Here is a 13,013-nt window from a genome sequence, read left to right on the forward strand (position 1 = left end):
ATCTCCATCTGGGCATCAACTGGGGAAGTGTGACCCTGTTGGTGCTCTTCGACATCCCAGCGGCATTCAATACCATAGACCATGGTATCCTTCTGGAATGCCTGAGGGAGTTAGGCATTGGAGGCACTGCGCTCCAGTGGCTCCAGTTCTATCTCTCAGGCAGTGTCTAGATGGTGATGCTGTGGGACAGCTGTTCTTCCAAGGGAGAGCTGACATCTGGCATCTCTTAGGGCACCATTCTGTCCCCCATGCTGTTTAACATTTACATGAAGCCACTGGAAGAAATCATCCGGTGACATGGGGTGTGGTGTCATCGGTACACTGATAACACCCAAATCTATTTCTCTGTCTCCGACTGTTGCAGTGACTATGGATGGCATCTCTCCTCTGGATGCCTGCCTTGGGTTGGTAATGGGCTGGATGAAGGAAACCAAACTCAGGCTGAATCCAGAGAAAACGGAGGTTCTTGCGATAAGTACCCTAAGTCCAGGGATGGAGTTTTGTCAACCAGTCCGGGACAGGGTCACACATCCCCTAAAGGATGAGGTTCACAGTTTGGGAGTACTCCTGGATCCATCTTTGCAGTTGTCATCTCAAATAGATGCAATGACCAGGAGTGCTTGGTATCAACTTTGGTTGATATGTCAAATGTGTCCCTATCTGGACAGAAAGGACCTTGGAGCAGTGGTACATGCACTAGTAATCTCTCATTTAGATTTCTGTAATGTGCTCTACTTGAGGCTAACCTTATACCAAGTTTGGAAGCTTCAATTGGTTCAAAATGCAACAGCCAGATTGGTCACCAGTACATCTAGGTTTGACCATATAACACTAGTATTGAAATCTCTTCACTGGCAAAATGAATTTGGAGATGAACAAAACACAAAACGACGTGGAAAAAATCAAGGAAAGGACTTTAACTTTGGAAGGATCAATGATTGAAATACGCCAAAAACAAGATCATCAACAACGAAAGGAACTATATCAAGATCTAAAATATAGAGATAAATGTGTTAAAGTGAGAGGTATTTCAGAAAGTCCAAATGAAGACCTTTATGACATATTATTACCACCTTTGGCAGACTTTCTGGGCTACTCCTTTGAAAAGATGGAATCTGAATGTGATAAAATCTTTAGGATTAACTCTGTTCAAGCTAGAGAGAAGAACTACCCAAGGGATATAATTTTTTGTTGTACGAGAACGAGAGTTAGAGACTTGATCATTCAAAAGAGTTATGACTCTGTATTCCTGATTGATGGTAAAGAAGCAAAAATCTATAAAGACATCCCACCCTCTATCATGCTGGCAAGACAGAAATACAGAGGACTGATTAACTTGTTAAAATATCTAAATGTAGAATACAGATGGGACAGAGTGGAAGGTGTATCTTTTATTTACAGACAGAAGAGAATCAAAATAGACACATTAGAGAAAGCTAAGGAGATGGAAGTAAAACTAAGAAAAGAAAATAAGGGAAAACAAAATGGATTTCCTAAAGAGGCCATTGCAAAGCATAATCGAGTTAAGAATGACAGTATGAATGAGCAGAAAGATGAGGAAGGAAAACATACAGAAGAAGAATTAAACTTAAATGAACCCAACCCGGGAACGATTTGAGAAAATCGATTTTATTCTTACCCTTTTTGTACTCTGTTTCTTTAAGGATAGTGTTGATTTAATAAAGTTTTAACAAGGGGAGGAAGGGGTGGATCACTGTATAAGTATATATATATGTATTAAAAGTTACATATATATATATATATACATAGAATAATACTTTCCTGTGGAGAACCAGATACAAAATGGTTAAAGTTATTTCACTGAATGTCAAAGGAATTAACTCTAAATATAAAAGGAATATAGTCTTCCACTATTTGGAGAAGCTAAAAGGAGATGTAATTTGTATCCAGGAAACTAAAATCAAATCCAAAGAAGAGAGATTATTACGAAATCCAAAATTGGGAATTTGTTATAGCTCCTCCATTGATAAGAAGAAAAGGGGAGTGGCGATCTACATAGATAAGAAATGGTCATCGAGAGAAATATTTAGGGACAATAACGGTTCCTATGTAGCGGTAGAGGTGAAGATCTCAAATCTTACCCTTTTGGCATTAGGAATATATGCACCTAATGAAAACAGAGAGGAATTCTTTAAGGACCTACATAAAGTATTATCGGAATATCACTATAATAACCTGTTGTTGATGGGTGACTTTAATGCTGTTATCGCCCCAGAATTAGATAGAAAATGTGAAGGACTAAGGAAGATAAAAAAGAACCAGGGTAAACTGCCGAAGTCCTTCTTTCAGTTATACAATGACCATGACATTCAAGATGTATGGCGATATAAATATGACAATTCTAGTAGCTACACTTTTTTTTCTGAAGTGCATGATTCCTTTTCAAGAATTGATATGTTTATGGCATCTAAGGAACTACTACCGCTTATAAGATCAATGGATACGTGTGTAACGACCTTTTCAGATCACAACTTGATATATATGGAGCTTAATGAACCCAAAAAAGACTTTCAATGGAGACTGCCACAAGAATTGCTGAATGACGAGGAAGTGTGTGACAAGGTAAAAGAAGCGTTAATATATTACTTTAAGGAAAATGAGATAGAAGGTGTGAAAAAGAAAAGTATTTGGGATGCCAGCAAAGCCGTGATCAGAGGCAACCTGATCAAACTAAACTCAATTAAGCGAAAAGAACTATCATATAAAAGGATCAAGCTGCAAGAAGAATTGGAACGGAGTGAAAGAGAATGGAAAGAGAAAGGCGATAAGGATTTAAGAATCAAAGTGCAAATTCTAAAACAAGAACTAAAGATTTTAGATGTGGAAGAAATAAAGAAAAAAATGATATTGATAAGACAAAAAACGTTTGAGCAGGGAAACAAGGCTGGGAAACTACTGGCTACCCAACTAAGGAAACAGAGGGAAAGAAAGATGATTACAAGTATTTTTTCTAATGGCATTAAATATACTGAACAAAAAGCTATCAAAGAACTATTTAAATTTTTTTACCAGAACTTATACAATGACACCAAAGAAAGCCCTGATGTGGAAGAAAGACTACAAAATTTCCTGTCTAACCAAACCTCGTTGTTCCTATCCGATGAGGAAAATATGAAAATAAATCACGAAGTAACTAAAGAAGAAGTAATAAAAGCGATCAGGAAATTGAAAGTCAATAAAGCACCGGGGCCAGATGGCTTTTCAGCCATATACTATAAGAAAATGGAGGAGGTATTGGTGGGGCCTTTGAAAGACACTATCAATGATATATTAACCAATGGAATACCCGAGACGTGGAAGGAAGCCCTGATTGTTTTAATTCCTAAAAAAATGAATAACAGAGAAGATATGAATAACTACAGACCTATCTCTTTGACCAACACTGACTACAAGATCTACTCGAGTATACTGGCTGACAGAATGAGGGAAGTTTTAGCTAACCATATACACGAGGACCAATGCGGGTTTTTACCCAAACGCCAAGGAAAAGATAATTTGAGAGTTGTACTGAATATAATCGAACATTGTGAGACTAACCCTGATAAAAAAATAGCTATGTTACTGGTTGATCAAGAGAAAGCCTTCGACAAGATTAAATGGAGTTTCCTCAAAGAACTCTTGAAACAAATGAATTTGGGTAATAATTTGTTAACATGGATAAATGCGATATACAAAGAACAAAGGGCGCGATTGTTAATCAATGACGAAAGAACAGAATTTTTTGAGATAAAACGTGGGACAAGACAAGGATGCCCTCTGTCGCCTCTCCTATTTGTTGCTGCATTTGAGGTGTTAATGAATAATATCAGGTCTAATGTTGATATTAAAGGAATTTCCATCAGAAACCATGTCTTTAAAGCAAGGGCATTTGCAGATGATCTTATTTGTTTTGTAGAAGACCCATTATATAACATCTCAGCTTTGAACACCACTATGCAAATATTCTCAGAATTCTCAGGATTAAGAGTAAATCAAGATAAGTCTGAACTGTTAACTAAAAATATGGATATAAGAGAGCAATTGGAATTAAGTTCTATTTCTGGATATAAAGTGGTTAAGAAAGCAAAATATCTAGGAATCTTTCTAACGTCAAGGAACATAGATTTGTTTCAGAATAACTATACCTCCCTATGGAAAGAAACTAAGAAAGATCTGTCTAATTGGTCAAAGCTAAATCTCTCCTTTTGTGGGAGAATTGCGGTATTAAAGATGAATATCCTTCCTAGGTTTTTATATTTGTTTCAGAACTTGCCGGTAATAGCAGAACAAAAACATTTTCTTATTTGGCAGAAAGAGTTATCTAAGTTTCTTTGGGAAGGGAAAAGGGCTAGAATAAGGTGGAAGTTGTTAACTGATGATGTTTGTAAAGGAGGATGTGCGTTACCCAATTTTGAACTGTATTATTATGCTGCTTGTTTGTGTTGGATCGAAAACTGGGTAAGAGTAGATAACGATAGACTGATGACCTTAGAATGTGGAGACTTAAGATTTGGAATTCACGCATACTTATGGTATGATAAAATCAAGGAACACCAGGGTTTCAAACATCATTATTTGAGAAACGCCCTTCTATTTGTGTGGAATAAGATCAAAGCCCTCTTTTACATTAACCTACCACAATGGGTATCTCCACAAGAAGCCTTTTTTAGAAGAACTAAGGACTATAAGAATTCGTGGTTGACATATAAGGATCTGATTTTATGGAGGTCAGATGATGTTATTTCCCTAAAACAAAAAGAAGATATGGCTGTTGGTGGTCGGGATGTTGATTGGTATCTATATTTTCAAATCGCTAATAGATTTAGAGACGATTTGAAATCCAAAGGTTTCAGTAAAGAGAATAATGATTTAGATAAAGTGTTATTGGACAAAGGGAAAAAACATTTATCACAATATTATAGAATTTTGAAGGGAAGGAACTTGGAAAATGAAACCGTTAAACACAACATGATTAAATGGGCACAAGATCTCCAGGAGTCTATTATATTGGATCACTGGGAAAGGTCTTGGAGAGATACAAAAAAGTTTACAATTTGTCAAAACTACAAAGAGAACTACATCAAGTTATTTTATAGATGGTATATGACACCCCAAAAAATCAATAAACTGTATAAGACTGCTAGCAGTTTATGTTGGAAATGTGGGAAAGAAGAGGGCTCTTTTTTCCACCTTTGGTGGAAATGTGACATGGCAAAGAAGTTCTGGTTGAATATACATAGTTTAATGTTAAAAATTCTAAGAATAAATATCCCATTGGATCCCCGTATCTTTTTGTTAAATATGGTGTGTATAATAGATAACCCAATGGTGAAGAAGATGTACTCTATTATCTTGTATATGGTAACATTGGCGCGAATTATGTATGCCCAAGTTTGGAAACAGAAAGAGATACCTCAAACAGATGAATGGATGGTTAAACTGAGAGAGGCTAAGGAAATGGATATATTAACAGAAATCACCAAGGGGAATGATATAAAGAAGGTGAATAAAAACTGGGAGTGTGTGGATCTATATCTTAGTTGACATTTGATAACTATAGCTTTGATATTGTTTTTCCTATAATGATTGAGTAGATGTACATACTGAAAAATACTGATTATACTGGAATAAGATAAATGTTAAGGTAATATAATAAGAGATTATTCCCTGTATTTTTCTTTTTAGATGAAAAGGATAATCCTTGGTATAATGAACTAGATGTAATAAGGATGTTAGGTACGAAGAAAAGATAGGATATCCTAGTTCGATGGGATCTGTACAGGCTAAAGAAGCCAAGCTCCATAAGATGTGATGGAAGTATTAAAGAGTGATTATATCTTAGGTTTAAATATTCAGTGTGATGTTTGTCCTCTTTGGTATTGTTGTACGTATGTATTATGTTTATATGTATGTAATTTGTATGTTTGTGAAAATAAAATTAAAAAAAAAAAAAAAAAAAAAAGAAATCTCTTCACTGGCTGCCAATTAGCTTCCGGGCACCTTTCAAGCCTTACATGGCTCGGACCCAAGTTACTTGTGGGAACGCCTCTCCCTACATAATCCGCCTTGCACACTTAGAACATCTGGGAAGTATTTATTGGAACCTCATAACACTAGGTTAATGACAACTTCCCATAGGGCGTTTACAGCAGTGGTTCCAAAATTATGGAATAGCCTACTGGAAGAGATCTGTCTTATCACTACCTTAGAGGCCTTTAAGAAGGCACTAAAAACGGATCTCTTCCAGTGGGCTTATCCACCGGACTCCATATAAAAAGTTATGATGATTGCTCCACTCCTGACTATGATTTTTGGCTATTGATGAATTGTTATTTTAGAGCACTAATAGGAATGTCGGTTAATTCAGTATTAGTATTTTGTTGATCATACTTTGTATTATTGTATCATTTTTACTGATGTAATCCCGCCTCGATCCTTGGGAGAGGTGGGAAATATTATTATTATTATTATTATTATTATTATTATTATTATTTATCTATTTTGTGAAGAGAATTAAGATTATTTCACAGTTTCTTGTACTTCTCATTGTCCACAGGGGCAGTAGTTCCCTCCATGGTGTAAAAGATACCAATCAAATAGGGTCCCAATGGCTGCCCTAAAATACGTGCCCTGAGACAAACAAAAACATCTCAAGTAGTTCCGTTTACATTAAGCCTAATGTTTAGCAAGGCAAACTATTTGTCACAGAACTTTGTTGAAATATTTTGTAGTTTACAGATCATTTCTATAATTAAATTAACTGTGGTGCATCAAAAAGGAACCATCTGGCAAAACTCTTATTATCAGTGGAACAACATGTTTCATTTGATAGGAACTCTTGGAGGGGAAAGGAAATTCAGAGAGACAAGCATATTTATTAAATAAATGCAAACGTTTGTGATGGCAGTCAGAAAAATATGTATGCATTTTTATAACTGCAGTTAAGAATAGGCCCCATGCTGCAAATGTCTAAATGAAATGGCACTGTAGCATTTGAGGCACAACCATAAGTTGAAAAATGACTTAACACATGTTGCAGGCAAATGAGCAAAAAGTGGTCTCAGCATCTCAGATATTTACTTGTAATCTTATAGTGCAGAGTTACTTGGTTGTTTATGGACTAGGAATGTTGCCTGTTTTGACAGTTTTTAAAAGCTACCGTATTGTCTGCCTGATGGGCCAAATAGTATCGGAAGAATTTTAAAGAAATGAAAAAAGCAGGAGTGTGTAGAAAAAGTGACACAGATTGGTATGAACACAGGTGAGTACTTTTGAGGTATTTTTAAGGTAATGGGTTTCCCCAAAGATTGTCCCCCTCAGATGTGTGGAATCCACAGAGGCAAGGTATTGAAACCCAATGGTAGCCTGACTCCCCCTCTCCCCAGTGAGGCAGGGCATGGAGTAGAGCAGTAGTTCCTAACCTCTGGTTCTCCAGCTGTTTTGGACATCAGCTATCAGAAGCCCCAGCCAGCTTGGTCACATTCAAGAATTCTGGGAACTAAAGTCCAAAACAGCTGGAGAACCCAGTTGAAAACTGCTGGAATAGAGTAACTCAAGAAGGAGTAGTTAATTGTTCTGCCTCAAGATTCTGGCCAGGATTGGGATCCAATCAAATTCAAGGCAGAAATAGCTGTAAGGTGGCCCATGCATTACTAATAAACACAGTATTTTGATAATTTCATATCACAATCTGTTATAGTAAATAGGTTTCTAGTTAACACATGTTTCATTATTCCAAGTATGGATACAATATCAGGGTGTATATCAGAGTGTCTCACAATGATCTGACCATAAGGGATGGCATATGTGTTCAGTTGCCAACATTGTTCACATAGGGTTCAGTGATGGATACAAGCCCCAACTAAGTGTTAAGGTAAATATAAAGTTTCTGCAGTTTCATCTGTTTCACCTCCCACAACAGGATTTCTTCAGGGATATGTGCCCCAGCAACCACATTTGCAAAATAAGCCTGTGTAACATGTGAATGAACAATCACTACACAAAACATGCTAAATCCAAGATACATAGCACATGCTGAAAGACACTCTTGGCAAAAAAGATGTTAAGTTTTGACCTTAGCAAATTTGAAGCTTACAACAAGGCCACATACAACCCCTAAAGCCTATATTGGTAGTTTTTTGAAGTACCTGAGCCCACCATTATTTAAAGAAATAGAATGCAGCATGATTTTCAGAAAATTGTCAACCTATAAACAGGGCCAAACCATTCAAAAATATGAAAGTGATCCTTTCCTGACCCCTTAGAACCCCCAGTTTCCCCAAATGCTCATTCATGCCTTTCAGTCCAATTTCCCATCTGTTCTGTTCAAACACACCAGGATGTCCAGATGTGTGTGTCACAGGGGCCAAAATTGGCCCCCATCCCTGCATAATTGCCTATTCGTGGCCTAAAGGATAGTTGGGGAACATGCAACAGGATGGAAGTGTAGTTCTTCCCAGCAGCCTGAATGGGAGATCATCACTAAAACCTGCAATTAAGTAAAGGACAAGCATTTACTAGATTACAAACAAAGAAGTCTCTGCTTTCATTCAATTGTTTTCTAATTTTCTCATTTATCTGTTGGACAAGCCCTATGAGCCCATCTTCACATGTATAGATCTACCATCTTGGTAAGATTTGATATAACAGTGGAAACTATAAACAATGTAAGTAAAGTTTGACTTGTAGGATTCTGGGAAAAGATCTCCTTTTTGTGCAATGTATTTTGAAATTTCCCATAACACCTTTAAAATGTCATTTGGACCAAAATATCAACCATGTTTTGGACTTATGAAATTTTAGTTGGTGTAACTTCTGTATGATGGAGTGCAATCAAGGTCAAGTCAAATACCAGTGAAGGTCAAAACAGTGATTGTATACGATGAATCACACACACAAACACACACATTTGAGGTATAAACAAGTTCACTTAAAGCTCTCAGCAAGCATTGTGTAATTTGGGCTCAGAGTACCACTATTGATTTTTTTTCTACAGCACAGACACTGATTTTTGGAGGCTTTTAAAAGATTTTTGTAATTGCAGAGGTGTTGTTTGAGAGGTAGGTTATCAAAGCACTTATGTACCTAAGACATCCGTACCCCCTGTGTAGTCAAATGTAGACAATACACTTACTAACAAAAGTTATTCTAATGCCTATGTCTGTTAGTGCCTCTTAAGGGCAACACACTTGTCTATCTGAATCTAGTGCTTGGCACTCTGCAGCTTCTTTATATATTCATTAGTGCTACTTGTATTCTTGGAGCATGCTACCATCTATAGCAATGGGATATCAAACCCAAACCATTTAACCTATGATCACAAAGCAGGAGGATGTGTCTGGTAGTTTCTTACAAATATATCCTGTAGATCAGTTACCTGCATGATTCCCAGTTAAGAGAGATTGTGAAGAATTTGGCAGTAAGGGCAATAAGCTGAGCAGGGCAGGGAATTGGCATACCAGGCTGATTCTAGACAAGGCCTTTATTGTCCAAGTGCCCCACCTCATTCACATAATTTTATGGAACATCCAGACAATGGAGCTTATCACTTGGGCAAATATGCCAGCTTACCTCTTCGGGCTTCAATTCTAGATCTGCGATGCCTCCGGATGTTATCATAGAGGTTTCAGGGTAAAGTCATTCAAAAGGGGTTTAAATGTTTCCTTCTTCACAGTTCTAACAAGTGTTAGATATGTTGCACTGCTTTTGTCTCTGAGATATCCTCCACCAATGTTATCCTCTACCATTGCTGCTGCCCAGCAGTGGTTTGGCACATTTAGTCTCGCTCCTCAGCAAAAGCCTGTCTGACATGGGTGACCCAAATAATAGTACTGCTACCACCAAGAAGAGCCTCACAGAAGAACACAGTCCTACCACCACAGAATGTATTGTCATGGTCAGAATACCTGGTTGTTGCTGTTGTTGTTGTTGTGTGTCTTTAAGTCATTTCCGACTTCTTGGCATATACAAGAATACATGTAATATCAGGATTGAAGGAAAAAACATTGATATTGTTCATTCCAAGAGGATGCACTGTTTAGCTGGTATACAGTATATGCAGGCCACTCTGGCCCCAATCGACTCCTGATCAGTGTGGGATTGCAGCAACTGGATGCCACAGTTCCAAAGCCGGCTGCTGCCATGGTCCAGAATGGACCACCAGCAAGGAGTGGTTTTCTTTAAATGCCTGGCAAATATAACAAAACTATCTGCTGCTGTAGCAACACTGCACTTGAGTCAACCTAATGGTCAAGGAACTTCTGACTCATAGTGCAAGCAGATCAATCATATTGTGAAGTTTAATATAATCAATATGGCATTCATAGAGCATGAGAATTTTATATCTACACATCAATAAAGTCTTCCTAATGTTTGTAGAAATGAATTAGCTCCCATGACCCCATTACTCTATAAAAAGTTAAAGTTCAGTATATGAGGCTTTTGAAGAAAAGGACAAGTGATTAAACTGTTCTGAGAAACTTACAGTTGGGGCAAAAATCAGATGTAAAATAAAACTCATTATAGTTTGGAGTAACTAATAGCTTCTTTTCATCAGAGGTTGTAATTAATATGTAGAGTAATTAGCACTTTATCTATAAACATTAGGGATCTCATCTAATTCTGAACCTTTGCTAATCACCAAATAGCAGCTTGTTGTGATTAGTGTAACACAACACAAACTGCTTGTAGTGTAATATAACACTAACTGCTACCTTGATCATTATGAAGATGAATTCTTTAAAACCTAAATGCTGTAAAATCAGCTCCTTCTTCCTTGAAATTATAGCTGAGATTGAGAGATTTAGTTGTCATCATCCTTATCATAAACTTAGTTGTCATCTTTCTTCCTGGCCTGGTGGTGCGATGGTTAAATGCCGGTACTGCAGCCACTCACTCATAAACCACAAAGTTGTGAGTTCAATCCCAGCAGGGGCTCTAGGGTTGACTCATCTTGGCATCCTTCTGAGGTTGCTAAAATGAGTACCAAGCTTGTTGGGGTCAATTAACTTACACATTGTGAACTGATTAGGGAGTGCTTAAGTGCACTGATAAGCAGTATAGAAATGCACTTGCTATTGCTATTGCTGTCAGTGCAAAGGATGTTGTTTTAATCTGACCCTTTGCCATGAAAAATCCTGAATTAAGTCCAGTAGATGCTACCTGTTCTTCCATCTCTTTGAGACCAGGGCAATGGGAGTTAGAATGGCCTTTCATCAGCTGATGGGCCTAGACATGATAGAGCTGTGCCATCCCATTCTTCTCTTCCTCAGAGGCCATAGCATCAACAGTTGGGTGGAAGGAGGATCCTTCAATGATCTTCCATTCCAGCAGCTGACACCTTCCATTCTGGCACTAGGACTTTTTCCTAGGAAGGAATGGCCAGTCAACAGTCAGGTGGGTTTGGCTGGTTAGAGGCCAGGACCTGCCCAGGTGGATGTCTGGAGTGGAGGTGAAACATGCTGAATGCTGATTTGGGTTAAATTAAGTGTGTTAAATTTAAGCCCAAAATGTAAATAATGGGTCCAGAAGACATATTAGGTAACAACAACAACAACCAGGATTTATTTATATTCTGCCCAATCACTGGGAATCTGGGCGGCTTAAAACATTGGCGATAATTCAAAGCAATACAATAAACATGAAAATAATAAAATAAATGTAACATAGCAATACATAGCAAATAATAATAATAAATTCTTAACAATTCAATAATGACAAAAGCATAATACAGATTACATTCGAATCAATAATTATCAAAAAGAAATTGCCATTTCCAACCCCTCATTCAAAAAAAATAACAAAGCAAATGCCAATAAACAATGAAATAATAAAGCAAATACAGCATAGCAAATTACAAGATTACAATTAAGGAGTTACAATTAAAAGATTATAATCTAACACCCTAAAAAGGGGGGAGACTAAAAATTATCAACAAAATAATAAAATAAATACATAAAATAAAATGCAGAAAGTTCTGTGTATTATACTGTATACAGTGCACCCACGTCATACGTCGGCACATTATATGCTGCTTTCAGCATACACTGAAAGCAGCACTGGAAGAAGTGGCAGCACATGCTGGAAGAAACAATGGCACACGTGTGCCACCGCGCGCCACCACGACAACGAGCCACATTACTTGTAATGGGGCTCGAGCGTACGCACATTTTCTTTTACATGGAGGGATCCGGAATGGATCCCCGTGTAAAAGAAGGGTGCACTGTATAATTCTTACTGAGTAGACTTCTCAGTATACTTCCTACTGAGAACATAGGCTAATTCTGGACATGCAGCCTACACAGTTATAAACAAGATATAAGAATGCCAACAGCCTTTTGACTGAGAACTCACAGCAGGTACTGAATTGAGTATAGTGGCTGACACAATCAGCTGACTGATATAATCAAATGGAAGACAACCAAAAGCCTACAGATAATGCTACCTTTGTTTTTGTTACCTCCAAAAACTAATTGGAGGAGACCAATGTTATGTTGTCTCCAGAGATGCAGATTGATTGTTTATATAAACGCCAAGTGTTTGTTATCTCATTGGACCAAATAGGTCAGGGGATTAGGCTAGGGAGAAGATAAAACAAGCTGAATAGAGGAAGAAATCAGACTGCTTTGCACTAAGGGGAAAGGCTGCAATGTAGTCTTAAACTATGCTGTTCTTAAGTGATAAATGGCCAGAAATACTGATGAAGATAGACCATGCTGATAAGGGAAACAACTAGGCTATGCTAAATAGATAGATGTGCCATTCTGATTGAAATGGATTCTCTTGGATATAGCAGTGCCCCAGGATATTAATCCCTTGGATGTCTGTTTAGAAAGCTATAGTTCCTAAACAAATGAGAGTGTATTCTTTAGTGGATAAATGGCTGAGTTATATTGTTTAAGATGGTAATGCTCTTCTATCAGTTAACTATAGAGGACCCTGTTGGAGAGGTGCAACAACAAAGATTCAGTCCTTAATAAAATATAACATCTTACTTGGCCTACACTGTAGTATTT

This window comes from Sceloporus occidentalis, unplaced genomic scaffold (genome assembly GCF_023333645.1).
Source record: "Sceloporus occidentalis isolate IW3139 unplaced genomic scaffold, rSceOcc1.0.p SCAF_3, whole genome shotgun sequence".
Classification (NCBI taxonomy): domain Eukaryota; kingdom Metazoa; phylum Chordata; class Lepidosauria; order Squamata; family Phrynosomatidae; genus Sceloporus; species Sceloporus occidentalis.